Source organism: Erithacus rubecula (assembly GCF_903797595.1).
Source record: "Erithacus rubecula genome assembly, chromosome: 2".
NCBI classification, from domain to species: Eukaryota; Metazoa; Chordata; class Aves; order Passeriformes; family Muscicapidae; genus Erithacus; species Erithacus rubecula.
In genome coordinates, this window is record NC_136685.1 from 19,277,785 (window position 1) to 19,299,282 (window position 21,498).

A 21,498-nucleotide genomic window follows, 5' to 3' on the forward strand; every position below is an offset into this window, starting at 1 on the left:
GGTAGAGCTTAATATAATTTCCCAAACTACAAAAAGGTGGAAAAAAGTATCATGTTTTTTTGTCAGTATAATTTGTTAATATAACTGTGTTAAGTCATCAAAACACTCCTAGCCAATATTGCCAGAGCAGTGTTTTCTAGTCTCATATTTAGCCTTTTTTTTTTTTTTTTTTTTTTTTTTTTTGCAATTGAGAAAAAACAGCAGGTTTGGTCACCCTGGCATTTCTGCTGCTCCATATTGGGTATTCCTGCAGGAATAAGATATCCATCCTCTTGCAGTGCCAGCCAATTGCTGTGCCAGCCAACTGAGCCATTCTGGTGTCTTTGAACATATGCCAAGAGAGGATTGAAATTTCCAAAGTGAGTAAGTTTGATGATACAAACCAACAAGGTAGGTTACTCCTCTGCATGAAGCTAGTAAAAGTTTCAGTGGAGTATGGAAGTACTTTGTAGATATTATGTAGATTGAAAAACAAAAACAACTTTAAAAGAATTTATATTGGGTTTGCATGGCCAGACTTTGGTAGTTGAGCGCTACAGAGGTGGATTCTGTGAGCAGCTGCCACAAGCTTCCTCCATGTCCAGCAGAGCCAATGCCAGACAGATGGATGTGCTGGGCCAATTAGAAATGGTAACACCTATGGGGATAACACAGTTGAGAAGGGAGAAATTATTGCACAGTTGAAATTGCAGCCAGAGAAGAGCTGGGTGAGAAGGTGAGAGGGACAGTTCTGCAGACACCAAGGTCAGTGCAGAAGGAGGGCAGGAGGTGCTCCAGGCACCAGAGCTGAGATTCCCCTGCAGCCCCTGGTGCAGCCCATGGTGAGGCAGCTGTGCCCCTGCAGCCCCTGGAGAACCACAGGGATGCAGAGAAACACCCACAGCCCATGGAGAACCACAGGGATGCAGAGAAACACCCACAGCCCCTGGAGGAGCCCATGCTGGAGCAGTGTGTGGCTGAGAGGAGGCTCTGACCCATGGGAGACCCGTGCTGGAGCTGGGTCCTGGCAGGGAGCTGCAGAGAGAGGAGCCCACCTGGAGCAGGTTTGCTGGTGGCACTTGTGACCCTGTGGGGGACCCAGGCTGGAGCAGGCTGGGGAGGACTGATGCCTGTGGAAAGGGCTCAGGTTGGAGAAATTCATTGAGAGCTATTTCCAGTGGGAGGAAATTCAATTAATATCCCCAATTCAAGTCTGTTTTCCCTGTGAGTGATCTCTATCTGTTCTGAAATCAACCCATGAACTCTTTGCTATATTCTCCTCTCTCCTTTCCAGGAGCAGAAGGGAGAATGGGTTTAGTGGATGCCTGGCATCCACCCAGGGTCAACCTACTATAAACTGTAAACAATAAGCTTGTTTTTGTTTTAGGTTATGCAAATACACTTCATGTTGCATTCATAGCTATGAGGAACATGAAGTTACTTATATATGTACCTACTTGTTAACATTTGTCTGCAATAATAAGAAAATAATAGGAACAGTTAGAACTTGGCATGGCTGTTGACTTGCTAGCAAAAAGGAAGACTGTGATTGTATATGTAAATAGGCTGCAATGCAATAGAGGGGGGAAATTGTGTTTCCATAAAAGAAAGCAGAAAAAAAGAATATGCACATATTTTATATTAGCATTTATACATTTGTTATATAGTAAATGTAACTCAAAAAATTATCTCACTGTTCAGTGTAAGAAAAATGGTTTCACATGAAAATTTTATTTCGATCTTTCTTGAATAGTGAGGAGAAATTCCCAAACTGACTTTTAGCCTTCATAAAAGGGATACAAAGAGTTCTTTATGTAAGACATTTTAGGCAAATGTGAAGCAGAAATTCAAATACATATTTTCAGTATATTCAGTATGTATTTGGGCTAACTCTATAAAAATAACTGCAGGTCTGCCAAAGTACAAGAGAGACAGAGAGGAGGTCAAGCTAAAATATCCTGGCAGGACTGATGGACACAGGCTTGTTTGGCACCATGTGTGCTCACATCTGTGAGCTGGGGATGTGTGTTCAAGGACAGGATCTATTTCTCTGCAAGAAACTCTGCACACCAAACTTCTCCAGGACTGGTAGTGGCAGCTTTCCCTGCTCCACCCAAGATTTCACAGCAGTCCAAAACTTGGCCACCCTGATGCTGCTGGAAGACCTCAGACTGCCTGCCCTCAGGGCTCCTCAGTGCTTGGAAAGTTTCTGAAATAGTTATTCCAGAAGGTTATTTGGGCGTACATCCTCTCTGGATGCTCCTATTTCAGAGTACAAATGCCTTTTTGGTCTGACTCTAATCCTTATTCAGAGCTAATTCAGAAATTGGGTGGCTGCATAGAAAAAAGGTATTAAAAATTTATTTGGGAATAATAGTCCCAGCTCTCATTTCTGCATCAGATACAGTTATTGGGGAATGTCTCTTCCAGTGCATTTCCACATGGAGGTGAGCCCTGAGTGTTCCACCACCTGTGTTTTTCCCAATCAGATAAAGAGAAATCCATATGCCAAAGTCCTGAGAAATAAAGGAAAACCCTTTGAAATTAAATGCTGCTTAAAACTGAAGTTGTTTTGACAATAGATCAATCAAAAGTATCACGCTTTACTTATGGTGCCTGCGAGTTGATTTCTGAGCTGTAGTTTCTGTTGCATCACTGAGTTACTCATTGTCTTAAACTTAACTAAAGATGATTCATGGGCAATTAAAAAATGGCAAGGAAGAGAAATGTCACCCTGGTGTGATCCAGCAGGTAGGAGTTGTCAGGTGCAGAAACTCAGGCAGCAGGTAGGAGTTGTCTGAAGCTCAGTCTCACCAGCAAGGCAGTGTGACTGCAACCAGTTTAAACCACAGGGAACAGCTCTTGTCCCCACGCTTGGGAACAATGCACTGAATCTCTGGAGCAGCCTCCAGGCAGTGCAAAGCAGATGGAGGCAGCTCTGCACCCTTGTGCCTGAAGGACACTGCCCAGGAGTCCCTTTGTAATCTTGGCTCACCATGTTTGCCTCACGCAGCTCCACAGAGAGATGTCAGCTGGTACTGAAATGCTGCAGGATTGAAGGAGCTAACCAGGTTTTTGCTGTATATATTACATTAAGAATCACTATCAGTTTAATACCTTTTCTACAAATCAGCTTTAGATTGGATATTAGGAGAAATTTCTTCACTGAAAGGGTGGTCAAACTTGGAACAGGCTTCCCAGGGAAATAGTGGAATCACCATCCCTGGAAGTTTTCTTAAAACATGCAGATGCAGTGCTTAGAGACATGTTTTTATGGTGGACTTGGCAGTGTAAGGTTAGTTATTGGATTCAGTGATCTTAGAGGCCTTTCCCAACCTTAATCATTCTATGATTCCAGGTGTCAAAAAGTGGAAGGAAAGACATTGGTGCTGTGAGCTTGGGCAGCTACCCTTGCTCCACAGACAGCAGTCTCTTGGTCAAGGATCAAGACCTGAGCTGAGAGGGTCTGAAGTGCTTTCTAGAAGAGAAAGAAATGCTTTCTCTCCACTGCCCTCACAGGGAGACACCACTGGCTCTCAAACAGCTGCTCTTACAGCATGTGATGTTAGCAGCTCTGTGAACACTTAGGTCTGTAGTAAAATGATAGCATAGAGCAACAATGGCAAGGCTGAGCTTCCTCTAAACCTGAGCTGAAGATGAAAAATGCAAGATCTACACCTGTCACAGGACAGATGTCAGGCTGTTGTGACTCTCACAGTTACTGGTAGAAGGCCAACAAGTAATAAATAACCACAAAGTCAGTCTATTAATTTCTTTGCTAGGGCTGCCCAAAAATAAGCCACTGCTATTTGTGGCAGAGAGAGAAATACTGGATGAGTACAGAAGAATAAATTGCTGTTATGAATTATAAGTTAATGGCCATTGAAAATGCTAAATTATAGATATTAAGTAATTATGCAAATTATATTCCTTCATCTAATCATTTTTTAAGAGGAAGCACTTACATAGTATTTTTACAGAATGACTGCAGTGGCAGAAACAGTCCTATTGATGTATAACCTGAAGTATTAGAAGTAAACAAACTTCTGTTATAAATGGTGTTGTCTTCTTTTCAGGGACCTCAAAGTTTTCATAATGTTTAACAATGTCTTAAGGTGATCCTCAGAAATATAGGAATGGGCAATCTGAGGCACAAAACTGGTAAGGGAAGCATGATCCAGGCTTTTCCTCTTCCTAAGTTTCATGTACCAGTTGCACTGCAGATGGCAATGCTTGGCTTAATGTGTTCCCATGCCCATCACCCAAGCCTAGGCTACCCAGTGCCCCCAGCCTGGCTGTGCTCCTCAGATACAGCTGCATGATTGCTCACTGGACTACTTCCACACAGCAGATTATCCCATTTCAAATAGAAAATAATAAGAGCTTGAAATAGTGTTTAAAAACATTTATTTCTTTTTTTTTTAATTACACAGTTGCCTTGGCAGGAATACATGGTGGTGGGAGCAAGCAGCAGCAGTAGTGGAGCTGGGGACAGTGTCAGCCCCAGGTGGGGCAGGGGATCTGTGCTCTCACCCAGGAGACTCGTGGAGCCTCCCCTCAGCCTGTGAGGATGGCAGCTTGCCTCCTCATGCACTGCTGAAGCATTGTTTTCCAGGAGATTGGGTGAAATCCAGCAAATACATCTTTGTTTTTCAATCTGGTCACATACAATTCTCTCTGGGTTTTATGGTTATGCTGGCTGCTCTCTCTTCAGACTAAATGAGCAAACAATTAAGTGTCCCACTGCTCAGCCAGACCTAAAGCAATGGTAGTGACTGCCAAGGACTAGACTGACTATAAACACTAACACTGGGAATCAATTAATTCAGGGTTTATATGTGCATGCAACTTATAGAACAGGCAGAATTTCAGCAGAAAGCCATGCAGACAGGAAAAATCATGTTTGTAAGTCAGAAAGAAAACCAGAAAACTTCTTTTGGACAGAATGCTAGCTGAACACCAGGGTTGAAATATGAAAAGGGAAATTGGCTCTGTATGATTTTCGTGCTTAGGAGAACATTATTTGCCAATGAACATATCCAAGAAATAGCTGACTGTCATAATTTTCTCCTATGGAGCAGGGTGCACAGATCACTGCACACAAGGCAAATTCTTGTGATGAAAAGAATGAAAATATGAGATCTGATCTGATGCATTTGAGGCCTCTACTCGGGTATTTCAAAGTTGCTCATTAATTTAAAATTAGAAAACTTTGTTATCCAAACTGTGAGTTCTGCTGAAAGTGCCTGCAGCCTTGCCAAAGCCTGGCAGTGGTGACACATCCCCCAGTGCAGCCCAGGCCAAGGCACAGACTTACTCATCATGTGTCCACAGAAACTCTTACACTCTTCTTTTGCTGGGAGATGCAGCATGGAGAATCTGTGGCCACTACATGAGATTTTTAGGTGTATTTCTTGCTTGTTGAAATGAAACCATAATTCATACCAAAAGCTTTCACTAGAAACTGGGATGAGACAAGTTGAAAATAGGATGATTTCACTGTCTTACTGCATATCCTGCCAACACTGTGAGGGACTGGCTGTGCTCTAGCACATACTAACTGTGTAAAAGTTAATGGGGAGGGATGTGTAGGTAACTCAGGACTTCACCAGCTGTAAGGGACAGGAGCATCCCCCACAGCCTGAAGGAAAGTGAAGAACCATCTGCCACACCCTGTCTTGTCACTAGAATGAATGATGCCCAACTCCTGGCTTTTTTTGATCCATTTAAAATCTTAAATGTGGTAAATATGAAGTAAATCATATAGTAATCCCTGGAGCAAGTATTGGCATGCAGAGGCTTTTCTCTTTCATACTCTCAAATCTAATTATTTTTCTAATTTTCCTCGCTTAATTTTCCCAATTCCTGCTCTGTTTGCTCTCCACCATTCTTATTCCTGTTTAAAATTTTCTTCTTCTTTGCACTTTTTCTTTCAACACAGGAGAAAGAAATCGTGTGGGCCTTCATTTTACTGTCCTTTTTGTAGCAAAATCAGAAGGAGAAAATACAGCAGAGAAGGGAAGAGAAGCATATTTATATTTCTGCTAGCTATGGCTATTGTTGACATTTATATTTATTTGATTTACACACATTCTAATTAATACAAGTAGTAAAGGGGAGAGCTCAGTGGTGAAGCTACAAAAGTTTACAAGTTGCTTTCACATGTTTATTGCTTTGCTAAACCCCAGATCCCTAATCAGCTTAACAGATTATTCCCTGCATTCATAATGCTCTGCTGACAGAGAATTTACAGAAATGTAAACAATCTGCTGCAATGGGAGAGGTAAGATCTATGGAGAAGATCTCAGTGTTAACTTATGTCTCTGTTCCTGGTATCAGAAAAAAAAATAAAAGCAATACAAGCCTCAAGTGAGTAGTTTTTCTGCAAGTGAAAACAATCTTACTGATCAAAAATTATATGAGTATATATCCAAGGAACATGTTATCCCACAGTTATTAATTGTTGAATACAGTAGCCAGCAGTCACTCAAGTGAATGGAAACAATTTCTCCAAAAAGAAAAAAAGAGAATGTGTAAAGTTAGTCACAAAATACCTGTCCAAAACCAAACATTGTAGTTTGAGGAAAAGTAAATATCAAAGCATTAAAAAGTATAAAAACATATTAGCATAAGGAACAGGAGTCCAGAAGAGCTCTTTACTGCCCCTTGCATGGCCTGGCAGCATTTAGGGAGGTACACTCATAAGAAAGAAGGAACTCCACTAATGACATTTCCTTTCTGTGATTAGAAATTGGGATTCTTTTTCTTTTTACTCCAAGAAAGACGGGATTCAGAAAAGCTGGATATTTTTTCAGCTTTTAATCTAAATTAATTTTCCCCCTATTTGCTGGTCATGACAAACTCACAGTATTTTTGTGTCTCTGCATAACACACTTCAGAGAGAGCTGAGCACCGCAGGGAAGATGATCCTCCTTTCACCTGGATAGTGTGCAGGTTAAAGGTAGACATTACCTCAAATTACATCCTATACTCCTGTGAGTGGCCCCACTATGAGCTGGTTTTGGGTTGCATTCACCCACAGAAACTTGATTTTCTAGCCTAGAGCTGATCTCTCTTCAGTCAGCATCTGTAGGAACCGAACCAAAGCTGTCAGATATACACCAGGGCTTCCAGGCAAATGAGCACACACAGTTGTCCAGGCTGCACCTGCATGTGCTCTGCTGTGTGTTCAATTAAACACACACAAAAAAATTTGCATCTTTCTCTGCTCTTATCAGTTCATACCACAATCACAACTTTTTAAATAAATAGGCACTCCTCAATAACTTCCAGCTGTAAGAAATGGAAGGACAGGATCACCTATTCTGAGTTATTGAGCCCTAAGCAACAAGTTTAATTTGTTACACATTAGACTGCAATGCAACCCAGGTTGCTATAGGGAATTCCATAACAAAAAGAATTGATATGTATTCAAATAAAAAAAAAAATCTTTAGTCTACTGTGCAGTCAAGAAAGGCAAAGCCTGTTCATAGTCTTCTAACACTAGTCCAAAAAACATCACTTTACAGACAGAAACATACAGCTTGTTTTCTCATTACCACCTGTCAACAGCAATGACAGCCTGACTGACAGACAATTTCAGTGTTCCCCTAAGCCCTCCATCCTCAAACCAGTATTTCACAGGTTCAGCACATCTATTAGAGCAGGAAATATCCAGTTTGTTCAAGGGCATTTGCAATGCTGACCATTTTGGTCAAAACATGGTCCAAGCACGGGATGTTTCCCAGCAGCTTTCCCATCAGTGGGAGCAGTAGCTGCAGCTCTTCACTGAGCTTTTCCCCAAAGGCATGTGAGCAATCAGGGAGGTGATTCTGGTCTCAGTAGCCCCTTGTCAGAGGAGGTGACAGTGGTTAATACAGCTCCTCTAGGTGTCTAACCTAACCTGTGATTAGGTACAATTGATCTAATGTGATTGGCAAAATTAGATGAGATTAGATCACTCCTGCAATCCCAAGGAACCGTGCTGCAGAAGGAGAGCCAGAGTGTTCATCTGGATCTGATGATCTTCCAGTAGACAGCACAGTGCTGGCTCAGGGAAGCACTCCCTGGGAATTTTAAGACATCTATAGCAAGGTGGGAATGATGACTTGGTGCTTCAACTGGAAGAGAATCTCAGCCTTGGCCACTCAGTTGGAAGGTTTCATGTTCCATATATCCTGTGTTATGTTCTGATCTTAGCATTTTCTTGGAGTGTATGTAGGCCTATAGTTGCAGGTATTTTTTGAAATTATCCTCCAGTGTGACACTTCTTTATGGAGTGCTGTTGTACTAAATAGCAGAGTGCAGGCCAAACCACTGGGCCACATAGGAAGGCTTAAGCAGGAATTAATTTAGAGTACTATTTGGATCTAATCCCAAATGCAGGAGTTCAGGTATTTAATTGCAGTGCAGCTGTTCACACCACTGTGCCAGAAGAAAAAAAAGCATCAAGGAGGCTGGGAAAGCAAGGGCAGTACAGCCTCATGGGGTAGCACAAGGAAGAGGGGGATGTGTCTGGAAAGCATTTGTATATTCCTTCTGTAATCAGAAAAATAAGAATTTGTAATGGTCATTCCTGTGCTGAATCACTTTTTCCTTCTACACCACAAAAGTCAAGGAAAGGGACCCCTCATGCAGATAGTGCACATCCCTCCTCTTGTGCCTGCTGGAAACAAGAACAGCACTCAAGCAGCTTCCAGTTCACATCCTGGCAGCAGCAAGGCTTGCCTGAATCCTTCAGCTCAAGGCAAGCACAACAGGATGCCCTGAGGCAGCAAGACACAAGTGCTTCTCCTCAGAACAGACTGTGCTCTTGAGAGGTGGATTTCACCCATCATCCTCAGGGAACTAATCCTGAGTCACCCCGATGTAGCTGAGCACATCAACACCCCAGGGACTGACAAGCTACTTCCACTCAACTGCTTAACACTAATTGCCCAGTAATTACTTAACAGGAATGCACCTCTCACCATGGCAAACACGGGGTAGCTCCTGATGTGCTGCTGCTCTGCTGAGAGTAGGACATGGAGTAAAACTTTTCAGCTTATCTTTTCCTGGGCTGTAGCCAACACACAATAAATTCAGAAGATATGGTGCCTACAGGTCCATAATCCTGAGAGCAGCATCAAGTTCAAAGGCCTGAGAAAACAATAGGAATAACTCATTCAATAATTAATTTTAATTAGTATTCCAAGATAAGTGGACAAAGGAAATGCACAACTAACAATTTAATCCTAATGAATCAGGATAATAACATTTGCATTTGTTTATATTTGCTTAGAAGACCTCTGAAACTGTGTCAGGTTAGCATGTTCTCTTGCATGAACTCATCAGTTTAAGAAAAGCCATACCTTGAAATAATTTTTTACCAGATAGATGTAGAAATTGCTGATGGATCCAGATAGCTCTGTGATACAAATGTTTTCCTGCTGAAAGCAAGAATAACAGACAAGACAGCAAAGGTTCCCAGATTCCTTCCCTGCTGGGCTGTGCCTGAAAGTTTCTTTTATTTCTTCCTCTCAAGTCTTACTCTAGTTCCTGTTTTGACTTCAGTTTCTCGAGGCTCTGTGTGCTGGTGTTTTTTCCTGTTTCCCTCTGGAAAGGAGCAGTTCACTGGCTCCCCCCACAAGTGACAGCCCTGCCTGTGCCTTGGAGCAGTGGGCTCTGCTGAGGGTGCTCTCATTTCTGCCACACCAGCCCACAAAATACTCTTGTCTGTCTCACAACTACTTCAAGCACAAGAGAGCTGCAGCTATAGCACATCTGGGGTGTTGGGCAGTTTTATGGCATTTTGAGGGGGTTGCTTTTCTGTTTTTATTGTAGTTCCAAATCCCTGTCACGTGGCATCTCACTTGCATTTCTGGTGGCAGCCTTAGCAAGAAGCTAGGCTCACATTTTGAGGTTTTATATATATCTCTCTATATATATATCTATATATCAATGTATCTATAGATCTATAGATCTTTAGATCTATAGATATACTTTCAAATAATTATCTGTTCACATAGGGATGTGTGTGCCTGTGTGTACATTTTCCAGGAGCTCCATGTCAGATCTGTTGTTGAGGTTCTGGATAAGTAGCATATGGATAGTGCATGTGTATTATCATGTAAATAATACATTTATATAACAACAGCTTTGTAATGACATATTCATATATAAAGATATACTATAGTATATGGTATACATTATATATGCAATGTAAGTTTATATAACATAAGTAACATACATAGTATTTTTATATAATATATATGTGATATAATAGACATATAGTGGTATGTTTTATATTACTAGTTTTTATATTTATGCATTTTACATTATCACACATGCATATAATATATAGTACATGCATTACATGCATTGTATGTACATAATACAATATTTGTATTGTTATTTTTAGACTTAATGTTATATGTGTACATGAACCCCCCAGCTGAAATAGATGAGTGGATCTGTCAGGTCTTGTGCCTTTGCAGTGCCAGACAGTTTTGTTACTGTCTAGGAAAAACTGCAGAAGAGGAGAACTCCTGAAGAGGAGGCACAAGGAGAGCAGAGGTGCCCTTAAGTGCCCTTTTATAAAACTTCACAAAGAGGATTAACACTGTGGTGTTCAGCTCTTGCATCTCTTCATTTTAGTACTGGTTTTCAATAAATTGCATTTTCAACCTAAATATACAGGTGGCAATGACAGCATTATGTAGCAGCTCTTTTCATGTTACCCCACTGCTGCAGGATACCCCTGCCTGACATATTTGCCCAGATGTTTATTTTTTTTCTTTTTATGGATTGTGTTTAATTCCCAGGAAGTAATTCAGACAAAAATGAAATATTGACTAAAGGTTTTCTGAATATGGCTCCTTCCTTGAGAGTGCTGGCTGATAGGAGACTTCCCAGAGAGTGGTGAGATTTATGGCCTGGGATAAAGACGATACACATCATCCTCAGAGCTGCCTCAACACAAACATCTGATTATCTGAAGTGCTCAGAAGGTATTTCTTGTGCAAATGTGCTCTTTCAGAATTTCAAGATAGCACCTACCACTGCAGTTGCCTCTCACAGGAAGAAATTATTGAGAATTCTCTAGAAGAAAGACAGTGATAGTTACTATGCAAAGGATGGTGTAGGAGTGGCAGAGACTTCAGTCGGGAATTTGAGAAATAGCTTTGGGCAACTGGGCATGGGAAGAAATGTGCAGAGACAGCCAAGAGCAGTGATTGATTTCCCAGTCTCCAACCACTCCAACATTCATCTGATCCACTGGTCTTTTTTTATTATGATTTATTTATTTATTTAGGGTGTGTATTTTCCACTGTGCTGATCCACAGAACTGCTTTTAGGTGAATTTATGACAGAACTTTCAGTTTCTTCATTTAAATTGGCAGGAGCCTTTCTTTTTCTTTTTTTTTTTTTTTTTTTTTTTTTTTATAAGCATTTCTAAAGTTCATACTCTTAGAAGGGTCAGAAAACTGGAGAATACAAGAGTTAAACACAAAATTACAGGGCTTGTAATGTTGATCTGATGGCAGATTTGCATGAATATAGACCCTAATCCAAACCAAACAGGTCAAAACCAGGACAGTCGTGGTCAGCAGACCTTCCTTGCTGCCTGTGGAGTGCTGAGGGGCAAGTGAGGAAAAATTTTATATCAGTTTTGATGCTGCAGGACTGCCTTGTCTAATCATTCCCTCTGGTACCCTCTGCAGGGTGCTGCCAAATTCAGTGGGGTTGAATCAGTGTGAGTAACATTTGAATATTTCAAAACTGATAGAGCAGTGCTGGGGCTGTTCAGGTTTGGGATATTTTGAGATGCCCTGTAGTGTTCATCCCACAAACTGAACTGCCTCCTGCTTTGGGTTCTGTGACATCAGCCAGCTATTCCTTTGAATAAGAGCCTTTGAAAGGAACTTATTAACAGACTCCCACCCCCAAACTGTGATGTCTCATAGAGTCACACTTCATTTTAGTGTTCCTCTCTGACAATCTGCCACTAAAGAGAGTTGTCATATGCTTATAGGTTAATTACAGTGTATCCCCATATATTCCCCTGCCCTGCCCTGAAGGGTACACCACTGAGTGTAAAACAAGCCCTTCTTGATGGGTCATACATAGAGTTATATACTTACTACAGCACTGAGTATAGAAAAACTTGGTGATGGGTTTTTATTACCTTTAATCCCTCCTGTGTAGCCACCCATCCACGGGCTGCCAGTGGGTTTGGTTTATTACATGGGGTGGATCAGGGCTGGCAGTGCTGCTCTGGGGCCACCCCAGAGGTGTTTTACAGCTGTGGGGTGGTGGGTGCTGTGCTGGCTCTCCTGGGCACCCTCCCAGTGATGCTGTGGGGTGTCTGTGACAGGGGCACACTTCTCTGGCAGCAGGACCAGCCCAAGGGAGCATGTGGTGAGCCCCTGCAGCACCCAGGACACAGGGAGGGGGTGTGTGCATTTGTGGGCAGTCCCAGCCTTAATACAGCAGGAAATTTATCTGGTGTTGTAACAGCAGGAGTTTGGCACACAGGGTGCACTGAGTCTTACTGGGGACTGTCATTCTAATGGATGGTGCACAGTGTGGTTCTGACAAGAGAAGGCTCCCTGTAGGGAAATCTTTACTGGAGATATGGTGTCTCACTGCAGGACCTGAGACTTTTTGTGTTATCCCAACTAATCTTTTTTAGTGTATGGGTTGTTTCAATACAGAGGAATTTCATAAGACTTGTGTTTCCATGGGGGATGCTGCAGAGGAAGATACCTGAACTGTCAGAAATATTAAAGCAGTTAAAGAACTTTGTTGATGATATAAGAATATGCACTTAAATCAGAACATAGCTAGATATACTAAATCCAAATGTCCAAAATTGGAATGAAGGCCAAGTGTGAAGCAATAAACCATCACACACCCTCTCCTTTTGTACACAGAAGAGCTTCAAGCACAAATCCAGCACAGAGATCCCCATCTCACCCACTATATGGAGTAGGATTTGGTCCATGGCCCCTGTGTATGGATGAGATTTGCAAAACTGCTGCCCACACCTCTAACCTTGGTGCAATTTCTGATTCTGTATATTGTAAAGGAGCAAACTGGAGCACCACAAAAAGCCTGGCCCTCATGTTTGTCCCCCAGCATTTCCTAGGGCTGCAGAACTCCACGTGTTCCTCCATCCCCTCTCCACAGGCACATTAGCCAGCAGGATGTGTTATGTGCAGCGTTGGAGTGGGAGACCACAGCACACCAGAAGGAGCCTCACCCAGGAGCTTTTGCATCAATTTGATAGCCTCTGACTTCTTTAAAGGCATTTAGAGTTGTCTCAAAGTGACAAAGATTACCTTATTCCCCATAAGGTGTTCCACAGATGAGGCAGTTTTTTGGCATTGACAGAAAGATGATTCATTTGTCTAAACCACTCATCCTCGTTGTGTGCTCAGCGGGTAAATGGGAGTCACACCCAGGCAGGCTCCCAAAGAACATACCTCATCCTTGTCAAAAGGAAGAAAAGTTAAATTTCCTAGCACTGTAGTTTTCATAGGACTTAAAAGGACAAGCAGCTGGGGCTAAGAGGTGGTTTATTTGCATTTGCAGGACTCTGGTCTCTTCCACTTCTTTGTTTATCTTGTAAGCACAGATACAAGGGGTTGACCAAATCCTCACTTGCTCTTGCCTTGGGAAAGTTTCCTGATTTGGCAAAAATAATTGTACATTAAAAATAAAATAGGTTTTTTTAAATGTAGGAATTTGCACAGGTGGATTTGTGAACACATACATGTTACAGGGATGGTTTAGGACCTTTTCTGGAAACCTGCCCTCAAATACCTTTCAGTGATAGATATTCAGATTGAGTTGTTTCAAAGAACAAGGTGATGAGGCACCAGAGATTACTTAAAATGAACCATGAACATAATTTTTTAGAAGAGCCTCACTGCAGCACCATGGAAAAATGATGTACAGGGAATCAAAATAGATCCTAAGGACATGCTGAGCTCTAGACCCTTTTTTTTTTCCTAGCATGCTGCTGGCTGCAGGGTGGCTGTGCTCACTCAGAGAGCTCATTTATACTGACTTGATGTTTTGGTGAGGGCTTGCACAAAGGAAATTACATTCACCAGGGCAAGGGCATTGACTGGATTTTGCAGATAAAATAAAATCATGCCAGTTCTGACTGCAACTGCTTCAACCCTCTGGCATGTTCTACTGCAAAAGCTGGCCAATATTTTCAGAATGATGTCAAAAATAGTTTTGGTCTGATGTTTGCCCAATCCATTGAGTTCTTGTAGAGCTGGTCAAAAGAAAAGCTATATTTCAACAGGAGATAAACAGAAAAATGGAACTTTTCACTAAGTATTCTTATCCTTTTTTTACTTCCATGTAAATTTGTAAAAGAAATATAATTTCTCTTCTGTATTCATCTCTATGCTTCCCCCACACTGGTGCTATAGGATCAGTTCAGAGTAAACCTGCATTAACATTCTGTCTGTTGATGATCAATAGGATATGAAATAAAAGCTCCAGTCCCAAAAAGAAACCTGGGATTTATGCTATCGAATTAACTTTACCTTAGGCATCTAAACTATGATTTAAGTTGCATGACATTGAATAGTTGATGCAGAAAAATAAATCAGGCCACTGAATTGCACCATGTGAAACAACTAGAGTAAGAAAAGAAATCACATATATTTCCAATCAAACACCAGAACTGGGCATAAGATGGACAAGATGGTAAAAGTGAAAATTCCAGAATGGGAAGAAAAAAAGTACTGAAAAGAATGGATATTTACATAAAATTATTATGCTTTTACCTAACAAATAACATCTGGGTGCATGGTTTGTGAAGTTTCAGGGCACAGATGTTATGCTACAAATCAGAAAGAGCTTTGCTCATCTCACTTGGTGTGTTAAATGTCAGAAGTATGAAAATCTCATGTACCCAAAGCTGGGCTCCTGCACCAAAACTGGGCCATCTTCACCTTCCATCAACAGGCAAAGCAGGGCTCATACCAGGGAGAGCTGCCTGAAGTGCCTCAGGGGAGGCTTGCTGTGGGGATGGGCAGCTGTGACCCCTGGGACCAGATGTCCAAAGCTAAAGATTTGTCATGGTCCAGCAGCTCATGAGACCTGTGCCTCCATCCACCTGGCCAAGCAATCCTGCTGGGTGAGCCTTGCTTGGCTGTGTGACAGGGAATGGCACTGGACATGATGGAGTTTATTTACCACTGCAAACAATTTTCTACAGAGCACAGACAAGATCACAGCTCTGTCTCAGCAATTATAATGAGAAGGAGAATTGAAGACATTTGATACAGTGTTTATGCTGACGTTCAGTCAGTGATTATATTTGATTGGGGAGCCACGGGAAGAGCAGGGCAGATGCTAGAAGGTCTGTGGTTTAAAGATTTTGTTTTCCTTTCTTACGCTAACTGTTCACCTAGAGCTCTGCTCCTGCTCCTGCTCCTGCTCCTGCCCCTGCTCCTGCTCCTGCTCCTGCCCCTGCTCCTGCTCCTGCTCCTGCCCCTGCTCCTGCCCCTGCTCCTGCTCCTGCTCCTGCCCCTGCTCCTGCTCCTGCTCCTGCTCCTGCTCCTGCCCCTGCTCCTGCTCCTGCTCCTGCTCCTGCCCCTGCTCCTGCTCCTGCTCCTCCTCCTGCTCCTGCTTCTCGGTGTCCCACAGCAGGGACCTGCCTCCTCCCCAGGTCTGGGTCCCCTTTTGGGGCTGGGAGGTATCCAGGGCTGGGGACACAGCATTCCTGGTGATGAGTTTGGTGCCATATCAAGAGACACAGCTGAGACAGGTGCTTTGACTACTGGATTCTTGGGTATGAGCAAATGGCATCATCTGCTCCCTCCAGCTGTGCTTCCAGAGGCACCAGCTGTTGAGGGATGGATGTGTTGGAAGAGGTTTCCACTGGCTGGTGGGTCCTGAGTGACCAGAACTGTCCAAGTGCTGGTGGAAGCTCAGATATTTTGGAGCAGCTGCCTCAGCTGGAGATGGTATCCTGCAGACCCACTGGGCTGCTCTGCAGTCCCTTTTCTTCCCCCACTGCTGTGGGGAGCAGAGTTGACTCTCCTGGCAGGGTACAGCTCATTTCCATGAGGTCAGGCTTTGTGGTACCTGAAGAAGGGCACCTGAAGAAAGGAATAAGTCATGACTTTGGCCTCAGTGCCTTTACAAATATAAGCCAAGCTTTCTTTTCCCCACTCCCCTGCCTTGAAAGCACTTGGCAGTGCACCCCTGCACATCTATGTTCCTGGACACCAACCTGTGGGCAGGAAGCTTCTGGGATGGCTCATCCCTACTTGCATGTTTGGTGGCATGCTCTCTTTGGTGCTCCTGCGGTATCAAGGGCTGGTTGCTGTGTTGGCAGGCTCCAGAGCACCCCTGATCTCCCTGTCCAAACCAGCTGTCTCCAGCATAATTCTGTGGAACAGAGTGTGTACTATGCATCCACAAAGGCATTGCCAAGCAGGGTGGCCTTGGCTTTGCAAAGTGCTGTGACACAGAGCATGACAAGGTCAGCAAGACCCAGCACCTGCTTTTTGTGGGTCAGCAGAGGTGCCTTCTAGAGGCACAGTGCCCCTGTCAGGGCTGCTGGGGAGATGGTCAGGTCCATGGCATTTATCAATCTTCCCCTTTCCAAGCCACCACTTTGTTCACTCTTTCTGTGCAGGTCACATTTTCTGTGCTTCTTACTTTTGTAACTTTCTTCTGAGCTCTCTTCACTTGGTGCACGTGTTCCTTGAAGGGTGGTGCAGAATGAGAGCAGCAGTTTTGCTGGGCTTTCACCAGTGCTGGACAAAGCAAGAAGACTCCTCCACACACTCCCAGCCTGCACCCCTCTCTGACAACCCCACGGGGCTGCTTCCCTTGCTTCCATCCCTGCAGGCATTTCCCACCCCTGCCCAGTGCTGGGATTGCTCCTGCCCTGCTCCTCATCCTGTGCTCACACAGCTGCTGCTCTGCCAGAGTGCCAAGGCTTTGTGCTTGTCCCTCCTAATCCCACTGATTTTAGAGCACTTGGCAGGTTTCAGATCATTCTGAATTCTGTTCCTGTCTCTCAGCACGGAGCCCTTCCCAGGTTGATGTTTTTGCATTCCCACTTACACACCATGAGTCAGTAAAAATGCCAGGCAGCCCATTCTATCCCTTCTTCCTGGACACTCAGGGAATGCTCTTCATTCTTTGTAGGTTTTTGAACAAGGCTGTAATCTCATTACTGAGGTTTGTTTAAGGGTGTTTTCCCCATGAATGTGAGAATGGCATTTGCCACCTACATCAGGATGCTTGCTCACCTTGCAGTGTTGTCTGAGAAGGAAACTGGGTTGGTTGCACACGATTTGTTCCTGATAAACATGTTTTCTCCTTTTTATCCTCTTATTTTCTTGTGGGATTACAGTTAGCTCTGATTATTTTTTGAGTACTGTTGAGTGGTTTTTGAGCAGTACTGAGTGGTGATCCTAGGCTTTGCCATCTGAAAGATTTTTGCCCTATTTTCAGTCTTCTGGGACTTTCCTCATTCTTCAAGAACCTCAGCTATAACCTCTAATGGCTCTGAGTCTCCTTCAGCCAGATTCTAAAGTACTCCTGAGGCAATTTCCTCAGGCATCAGGGAGGGCTGTGGTCCATCAGAGTCTGGCACCCAGAGAACTCTTTGCCTGGGTAGGATGGGCAGCCCCTCCTGATGCCATGGGCAGAGCAGAAAAGTGAGAAAAAGGAAATATTGTACCTGCCTGTTGCAGGTGAGGAACTGAAACAACTGCTGGAGCTCCTAATCAGACTCTAATGTAAAACTTGAGCCCTATTATCCATATATTCTCTCCTTTCCTCATCCTCTCTCAGTAAAATGGATGATTTCAAGTCCTTGGCACCAGTTCAGATCTGAGAGTGCAAAGCACACACAGTATTTTATTTACAGTGCAACAGAGATCTGCAGATAATTCAGCCTCAGCAATATTACACAATTACTTATAGAGTGTTGAAAAGAAATGAAAATTATTATTTATTGAGAACTTCTCAGCAGTCCCCGGGATTAAAGAATGTAATAACATTCTATGTTAAACATTGTGTTAGGGGAAATAATACTTTAATACAGGTATTGGCAAAAGAATGTTTCATTTAAAGGGCTGTTAGACTACAATGAGTACACAAGTCCAGCTTTAAAGGAACCATGGGTACATGAGGTACAGCACAACTGACCTTTAAATCAAATTTCAGGAATGACAGTGAAGCTCCAACTCTGAAGGTCCCTTCCCACCCAAACCATTCCATGATTCTGTGATGCTGTGATGCTCTTCATGACTGACTGTGGCTTTGTTGCTTGGGGAAAGCAAGTGTTAAGGGCCATGGATTTAATTTGCTGTAAGAGCAAGTTGCTTGACCTTTGGCAGTGGGAGATTTGACACTTAAGTGGATTGATTTTGGCTTGGATTCATCCTAGCTAGCTATGGAAACATAAATGAGATGCCTGAATTAGGAGCACAGGCACAGTAGGCTCCTTCCATAATCAGTGGAAAGAAATGTGTGCCTCTGGAGAGTGGACTGTCTCACCCAAGAACTGAGTAACATTTATTTCTCTCCAGTGTCAATGGGAAGAACCTAAAGTAATTGCAATCCTAGTTTAAATACCACGGATATTTTATGTTATGTCACTTTGTCTACAAGTTGCTCAGGTAGCAAAATAATGATGAACTAAATAAGACTCAAGACAGTATTTGAAGCATATTTTACACAGAGCTGCACTTTCCTTTTTGTTTGTTTGTTTGTTTGAGATTTGTTGGGGTTTTTTTGTTTAAGGATTACAGTTCTCACCCAGAAATGATTAATTTCCTGCTGTTCCCTCCTAGCTTACATAAGTGATTGGGAAACTTGTTAAATTCATTTGTATTCCAGTAGAAATTAATCAATTGAATGGCCTTGCTGCAGTGCATAGGCACCTCTTGATTTGGGCACAACTCATGTCCCAGGGCCAGCAGATGGCTCTGGTGGCCACCAGGCTTCACCCTGGCCCTCAGCCCACCCCCAGCCTGTAGCCTGCAGCCAGTGGCCACCCCTTTGTTTCAGGGGCAGAAAGGGAGCCCTCTCTCATGAATTGCAGATGAGGGTCATTTCCCTGGCAGGCACACCAAGACAGGTGGAAAGGACAGGAGTCCCCAGACTGGGGTCCCTGTTCCTGCAATGGGAGATGGAGGGCAGGAGCCAGTGGGGCTGTGAATGGGCCTCATGGTGGATCCTTCAATGCTGTTGCAGTTTTCTGGGTACTGGAAGCTGCTCTCTCTGCAGAAGGCATGCTGCCATTTTCAGGGAGGATGCTCAGTAGATGTGTGCCAAACTCCTGTCTAGCAGCTGCTGCTGTTGCTCAAGACAGTGCACACTTGGTGCCAAGGGCTGCATCCAAAGGAAATACAGAATGTCCTTTGTGACCTCCTACTTCCCATGAGGTGGCTCAGATGTGGCATCTTCACTGCCCCTTTCAGGGGTGCTGGTACCTGCAGTCTCCTACATCAGCTCTCCAGTGAAGCTTGCTGCTGCTCAGTGCTGCTCCAGCTGAGGCTTCCAGGTGCCTCTGAATGAGAGGGGAGGCACAGTGGGGCTGGCCAGTTCCCAGGCTCTGCTTTCCTGGTCCCAGAAACAGCATCTGCAGCTCAGTGACTCCCTCTGAAAGCTGGAGCCTGGAAATTGAGAATGAATTCCCTCTCTGTCTCAGTGTCTGTCTTCAATGGGAAACTGCTATCATTGGAACAGAATGTTTTTGTAGAGATAGGGAAGATTTGTCTCTGCTGCCTTGAGCTTTCTGACACTGAGATGTCCAGTATCTTGTCAGTACAGAGAGAGGCACTCATTAGATGGGAAGTTGGCCCACCTCTTCCAGATACCTCCTGAAGGGGATGAATTTTTTCTGGAGATGTTAATTTTTTCCACTCACTGTGGACAGAACCTACGGAAATAACTCAGGCTGAATATTTAATATGTAGTGACAAAAGTTTAGTGAAATAAAGGTGCAGAATCATACTGCAGTGTTGATATCCTACAGCAAACTCTGGGCTTTTTAGTGCACTGCTCAGCAAAGAACTAATTAATGTGTGAGAGCAACTATGAAGTAGAATTCAGACTCTATGATTTTAAAAAGAAACAGCCAAAAAATCTGCTAGTGACCCACTGAAAGTGGGCTTCCTTACATTCATCCTCCTGTCACTTAAACACAAACCTGAACTGGGACAGCTGCACAGCTGAGCCACAGCTGCCCAGAGTGTGAGTTGCCAGGTTTGCTCAGTGACTGTGGGAACTCTGGCTCATTACAGCCACCCTGGGCTCAGAGTGGTCCCAGGCTCACTGCATGGCCCACAGTTGAGATTTACAGCCCCTCTCCCCCAGTGGGAGGGATGCTGCTTCTGCTTCTCTTTCTTTCTTTCATCCCTTCTCATGCTGTTCTGCAAGATGGGGTCAGCTGAGGTCTCAGGGCCTTTTTGCTTGGCAAGGGAAAGCAGGAAGATGCAGGGACACACATGCAACAGCAGAATTGTTATGGGAAAACTGAAAAAAAAGGTGAAAAGTGGCAAAAAACATTGCAATACCTTCTCAGGGCAAACACTCACAGTGTTTATTTAGTTTCTTCTCTTGATTCTACGCTATCAAATTAGCAGCTGAATTCAGATGGGGATATAGCATGACAAATAATCCCTCAGGTGAGCTCTGGGGCTAATGAACAGGATGTAACCGGCAAGTGACTGAAAAGGGGACTCTGAGTTACCTGATGAAAGAGCTTCTTGCCTATGCTGTGCTGCAGATGAAAGCTAAGTGGGAGGTTGGAGGTTACTCAGCACCAGGGACTTGCACAAAACACTGATGCTGTGAGGCATCACTCCTCACACTGTTCAGGCTCACCACCTGCATCTGAGCACAAGAGCCTCCTCCCTATGTGCACAGACAGACAGACAGACAGGCACTGGGTCAGCCACAGCTCCACAAGCTTCAGAGGGGCCACAGAGCAGCTCTGGGAGCAGCAGACAGCAGTTGGGATGGAGATGTGGACCCTGTGAAGGCTCAGCCATCCTCTGGTTGTCCTGGCTCAAAGCACTGGAGTGAGCAGAGTTTAGGGTTCCGTGCCTCTGCCCTTCCTCTCCTCGGGAATCCATCACAGTGCAGCTCAATAACACCTGGAGTGCAGCCTCATGTGCCTCCTTTTCCCCTGGGGCAGAGCTCACTTTTAAAAAGAGCTATGGCTCAGCTGTGACAGGGAAGGCACACAGTGTTTGAGCTATTCCTAGCCAGTGATGATTCTGTTCAAGCTTTCAGCAATTTTGGATTCACGTGCCCCCATTCCTCTTGGACCAAGGGTTCCAAGTTCCTGTTATCCATTACTGAAGGACAGAGAGTGAAGGACAAAACAATTTGTCATTTGCTTAAAAAAAAAAAAAAAAAGATTAAAAATCTTTCTCAGCAGCAGGGTAACTCTGCCTTGGCATTTCTTCCTTACTCTGGTTTAAATAACAGCAATGAGATACAGTCCCTTCCCCTAGTCAGGAAAATTACAGAAAATTT

At 43.7% G+C, this 21,498-nt stretch overlaps 1 long non-coding RNA gene across 1 annotated transcript in view; it reads left to right on the plus strand.

Moving 5' to 3' along the window:
* Positions 1 to 504: 504 nt before the first annotated feature.
* The window catches only part of LOC306811768, a 72,596-nt gene continuing 51,602 nt past the window's right edge, over positions 505 to 21,498 (plus strand). The window contains exon 1 of the long non-coding RNA XR_013776728.1: positions 505 to 768. This is a non-coding gene — a long non-coding RNA (uncharacterized lncRNA). The remainder of the gene's footprint in view (positions 769 to 21,498) is intronic.